Here is a 6644-nt window from a genome sequence, read left to right as displayed (position 1 = left end):
TATATGTCGATGTACTCTCACTTCGCCCCAGCTTTGCCCTCCCACCCCATGTCCTCAGGTCCATTCTCTACATCTACCTCTTTATTCCTGCCCTGCAACTAGGTTCATCAGTACCATTTTTTTTTTTTGGATTCCATGTATATGTGTTAGCATATAGTATTTGTTTTTCTCTTTCTGACTTACCTCACTCTGTATGACAAACTCTAGGTCCATCCCCCTAACTACAAATAACTCAATTTCATTTCTTTTTATGGCTGAGTAATGTTCCATTGTATATATGTGCCACATCTTCTTTATCCATTCATCTGTCGATGGACACTTATGTTGGTTCCATGTCCTGGCTATTATAAATAGTGCTGCAATGAACATTGTGGTACATGACTCTTTTTGAATTATGGTTTTCTCAGGGTATATGCCCAGCAGTGGAATTGCTGGGTCATATGGCAGTTCTACTTTTAGTTTTTTAACAAACCTCCATACTGTTCTCCATACTGGTTGTATCAATTTACATTCCTACCAACAGTGCAGGAGGGTTCCCTTTTCACCACACATTTTCCAGCATTTATTGTTTCTAGATTTTTTGATAATGGCCACTGTAACTGGCGTGACTTGATACCTCATTTTGACTTGCCTTTCTGTAATAATTGTACTTTTGACTTGCATTTCTCTAATAATTAGTGATGTTGAGCATCTTTTCATGTGGCTCTTGGCCATCTGTGTGTCTTCCTTGGCAAAATGTCTATTTAGGACTTCCACCCATTTTTTAACTAGATTGTTTTTTTGATATTGAGCTTCATGAGCTGTTTGTATATTTTGGAGATTAATCCTTTGTTGTTTCATTTGCAAATATTTTCTCCCATTCTGAGGATTGTCTTTTTGTCTTGTTTTTGGTTTCCTTCGCTGTGCAAAACATTTTAAGTTTAATTGAGTCCCATTTGTTTATAAAGGCCATGTATGACAAGCTCACAGCAAGCATCATACTCAATGGTGAAAAACTGAAAGTATTTCCACTAAGATCAGGAGCAAAGCAAGGATTTCCACTCTCACCACTCTTATTCAACATAGTTTTGGAAGTCCTAGTCACAGCAATCAGAGAAGCAAAATAAATAAATGAATATAAATTGGGAAAGAAGAAGTAAATCTGTCACTGTTTGCTGATGACATGATAGTATACATAGAAAATCCAAAAGATGCCACGATCAAGCTACTAGAACTAATTAATGAATTTGATAAGGTTGCAGGATACAAAATTAATGCACAGAAATATCTGGCATTCTTATACATCAACAATGAAAAATCAGGAAGAGAAATTAAGGAAACACTCCCATTTACCATTGCAACAAAAAGAATAAAATAACTAGGAATAAATCTGCCTAAGTAAGCAAAAGCCTTGTACTCAGAAAACTATAAAGCAGTGATGAAAGAAATCAAAGATGACATAAACAGATGGAGAAATATACCATGCTCTTGGATTAGAAGAATCACTATTGTGAAAATGACTGTACTACCCAAGGCAATCTACAGTTTCAATGCAATCCCTTTCAAACTACCAATGGCATTCTTCACAGAATTAGAACAAAAACTTTTACAATTTTTATGGAGACACAAAAGACCCCGAATAGCCAAAGCAATCTTGAGAAAGAAAAACGGAGTTGGAGGAATCAGGCTCCCAGACTTCAAACTATACCACAAAGCTATTGTAATCAAGACAGTATGGTACTGGCACAAAAACAGAGATATGGGTCAATCATACAGGATAAAATGCCCAGAGGGAAACCCACGTGCATATGGGCATCTAATTTATGGCAAACGAGGCAAGAACATACAATGGAGAAAAGACAGCCTCTTCAATAATTGGTGCTGGGAAAACTGGACAGCTACACGTAAAAGAATGAAATTAGAACACTCCCTAACACCATACACAATAATAAACTCCAAATGGAGTATAGACTTAAGTGTAAGATCAGACACTATAAAACTCTTAGAATAAAACATAGGAAAAACACTCTTTGACATAAATCACAGCAAGATCTTTTTGACCCACCTCCTACAGTAATGGAAATAAAACAAAAATCTCAGGTATTTTCATCATGGGATACAGCTTTATTTTGTATAGTACTTGTCATACAAGGCAAATCAGGAGGAGCTGTGAAGAACAACATAATACAGAGCAGCACATCATCTCAACCTAGTCCTTCTGAAACTATAGATTTGTCACCTCATAATCTAGAGGGATTAGGGACATGAATGAAAGACATTATATGAAAGCAGCATGATTTTAGCACATCCGAAAAAAGGTTACTGTGGTAGGAAGCAAAGAAGCCTGTTCCTTAGCATCTTTACTGTGCAACAAGACCTCATGCTCTTTGCTGCTCTAAGTTAAATTACAGGCTTGCAGATGAAATGTGAAATTATTGAATGTGGCCATCTGCCCTAGCACTTTAGATAAACGCAGTGAAATTTGTGCCAGTGGCTTGACAATTGGAATATTCAACTCTCAGGGCCTCCTGCAGTTTCACTTGCATACACTTTTGCTACCTCATCTGAATATCCAAATTTTCAGTTGTTTCACAAAGCAGTATGGGATTTTTCAGCCTGAAGTATCTGTGGCTCAGCAACTTGGTGTTAACTTGCAGCTCAACAGACCAGCCTGTGACAGGAGCAGCTGAGAGCCCTGGGGGCCTGCCAACTCTGCCCCTGTGTATACATGCTGCAGCTGATTGGGTCGACCCAAATTTCTGTGAATGCAATATTGACGTAGAGTGTGTAGGCATAAAACAAATGTCCACGGTAGATACTGATATCTGAAATCCAGAGAAGTCCTATTCCTTCAGCATTAGAAAGGCAACAGCCAATGAATTTAAATCAGGAAGAAAAGAAAAAACCATAGTAGTATCATAATGACTCCAATGCTTTTGTGCCTAGATTGAAGCATCCAGTAATTTGTGACTTTGCCATGATGTTGTTATCTTAATATCCTGGGAGAAAGTACCATAGAGAAATTCCATAAATTTGCCTGGTTAGGCTGAATACCAACAAAGAAATGTATATTATTACATTAGAAAAAAAAAGCTTATTTTTTCCTCACGTTTTTACTCTGAGGTGAGATTTTGATGACATTACAGTAACTAATTTGTTATCTTTACTGTACAAGAGGTGAACAGATTAAACAAGGTAGCTTGCTATCTACCAGATAAGAGAGAAATGTATTTTCATGTTTCCTGATTATTATCTGTGCAGGTAATTATACTTCTTCTTTACACAAAATTGAAGTGAAAGTTGATTTCAGTTCACTCTTCTCAGTGGTAAAATTATCAATTTAGTTCTCAACTAATTATTTTCTGTAGTATAGCACTGTTTCAGATCCCTGTCACAGTCCATTTAGCAAACACAAAATAACTCTGAATTAGAGTTATCACAGCCTGGGACTTTTATACTATTAATATGTAGGGGAAAAATCTTTATAAGGATGTTATCCAAGCTGAAAATGAATACTTTTCTAAGAATCCAATTGGTTTTTGTTTTTTCTTCATCTAGTTCTAAAATTCTTGCCCGTTTAAAATCTCTGTTATTTGTAGTTTTTCTTCTATTTAATTTAAGGATGTTTAATTCATTCAAGTCCAACACAGCCTTTTCTTACCAAACAGTGAAGTTGAACAATTTATCATTTCTCTGGGTGTGTGCTGCATGGTTTTTCAAGTTTATAGGTGTTAGATGGTTATTTTTGGAAACTGGAAAACTTCTGCTGATACTGCACTGTAGAAATATGCACATAGTTTAAAAAAGTTTAAATCATGGAGAATTAGTGAACTCTCTTTGAAGAGAAACTCTACATTCCATTCTAATTATGTCCATAAGGCAGGGGACCCATTATAAAAGAATCTTTGCTTTACAAATGGAGCCAATCCCACTGAAGTTCCCTTAAGAGATACATTTCGATGGTGCACTGTGAATACTATTTTGATGGCAAATTTTAGCATACATATTCTTTTTAGCACAAGATCACCTTGCAATACTAGATACCACTACACTCCTGTGAAACTACAAGATTAGACAATAAGATGAATTTAAAGAGAGTTGACTTTGGAAATACAACTGCTGTATCTTGTTTTTAGTGGACACCCCTGATATGAATTATTACTTCATCATGATACTGCTGATTGTTTTATTTAATGGTCCATATTGCTTTGTTTCTAGTAGTTTCTCAAAAATTTAGCTAAAATTAATGTTTTATACTCTGTTTGCTCTGTGAGTGGTGTACCATTATTGTTTTTGTTTGTTTTGTTTTGCATAATTGGACCATGGCCCTATTTAGCTGCAATGAAAGATGGAAGGTTAAATGATCTTTTTTTTTCTGTTTCCTTTTAAAGTTATTTCTTTTTAATTTTTATTGGGATATAGTTGTTTTACAATGTTGTGTTAGTTTCTACTCTATAGCGAAGTGAATCAGCCCTATGTACACATATATCTCCTCTTTTTTGGATTTCCTTCCCATTTAGGTCACAACAGAGCACTAAGTATGGTTCCCTGTGTTATACAGTAGGTTCTCATTAGTTATCTATTTTATACATAGTCATGTATATATATATATCAATCTATATATATATATCAAAATATATATATATATCAATATATATATCAATATCCCAATTCATCCCATCCCTCCTTCCCCCCCATGTCCTCAAGTCCATTCTCTACGTCTGTGTCTCTATTCCTGCCCTGCAAATAGATTCATCTGTATCATTTTTCTAGATTCCACATATATGTGTTAATATACGGTATTTGTTTTTCTCTTTCTGACTTACTTCACTCTGTATGACAGTCTCTAGATCCATCCACATCTCTGCAAATGACCCAAGTTCGTTCCTTTTTATGGCTGAGCAATATACCATTGTATATATGTACCACATCTGATCTTAACTTTCTTTAGATTTCTACCGTTCATGGTAGCCAATATATATGTTTGCATTCCATTCTCATTCTCTAAACTTCTTTTAAAGTCTGTTTCACCATACCCTCTACCCCACCTTCTTATTACTGCTAGAAATAGTTGTTTGCTTTCTCTACCTCTTCTTTCCTTTATCCAAAGACTATGTTTATCAGCAAATGTTGCTACTATGACTTTTAAAGTACTTTACTTATTAAAAAGGAAACCTTTAATGTTTTTATTATAAAGATAAGAAAACAGTAAAGAATTCAAGCACTACAAAAGACATACAGTATCCATATATCTCCCTTCCTCCTCTGACTCATAGTCATTTGATCCTGAGAAGCAAATGCTGATTCCAGTCCTTTATATATTATCCCAGAGATACTCCATAATAAATGACTATGTATGGATAACAGTATCTCATCTTTTTTATTGAGGCAAAATCCATATAACATAAAATTAACCATTTAAAAGTGAGCAATTCAGTGGCATTTTGTATACTCACAATGTTACACAAGCACTTTATCTAATTCAATATCACTTTCATCATCCCAAAAGAAAACTCCATACCCATTAAACAATTACTACACATTCTCATCTCTCCCTCATCTCAGGCAACTACCTATCTGTTTTGTCTCTATAAATTTATCTCTTCTGTATATTTCCATATAAATGGAATCATACAATGTATATTCTTTCATGTATGGCTTCTTTCAATTGGCATAATGTTTACAAAGTTCATCCACATTGTAGCATGTGTCAGTAATTCATTGTTCTTTATGACTAAATATTATTCCATTGCATGTATATATTACAATTTGCTTATCCATTCATCCATTGATGGATAGGTTGTCTTCACTATTTTGCTTTTGTTCATAGTGCTACTATGAGTATTTGTGTACAAGTATTTGTTTGAGTACCTGTTTTCAATTATTTTAGGTATATAGTTGTTCGTGAAATATTTGGGTTACATGGTAATGCTATGTTTATCTTTTTGTGGAACCACCAAAATGTTTCCACAACAGCTGAACAATTTTACATTCCCACCAGCAGTATACAAGTGTTCCAATTTCTCACCAGTACTTGTGATTTTTCTTGTTTTTAATTAAAAAAAATTGTTTAGCCATCCTTGTAGATGTGAAGTAGTATCTCATTTTGGTTTAGATTTATATTTCCTAATGATTAATGATGTTGCATATTTTTCCATGTGCTTATTGCCCATTTGTATATCTTTTTTGAAGAAAAGTCTATTCATGTATTTTTCCTATTTTTAAACTGAGTTATTTGCCTTTTTGTTGTTGAGTTGTAATTGTCTTTTATGTATTTTTTGGATACTAGAACGTTATCAGATATGTGGTTTAGAAATATTTTCTTCTCTTCTATGGACTGTCTTTTCACTTTCTTGATAGTATACTTTGATGCACGAATGTGTTTACTTTTGATGAAACCAAATTTTCTACCTTTTCTTTGTTTCTCATAATTTTAGTGTTATATCTAAGAAGCCACTAACAAATCCAAGGTCATAAAATTTACCCCTAAATTATCTTCTAAGAGTATTATAATTTTAGCTCTGATATTTAAGTCATTGATCTCTTTTGAGTTATTTTTGTATATGTTATGAGATACATGTCCAAATTCATTCTTTTATTTATGGGTATTCAGTTGTCTTAGCACTATTTGTTGAAAAGACCATTCTTTCCTCATTGAATGGTCT

Source organism: Orcinus orca, chromosome X (genome assembly GCF_937001465.1).
Source record: "Orcinus orca chromosome X, mOrcOrc1.1, whole genome shotgun sequence".
NCBI lineage: Eukaryota > Metazoa > Chordata > Mammalia > Artiodactyla > Delphinidae > Orcinus > Orcinus orca.
Note: the sequence above shows the minus strand (reverse complement) of the source record.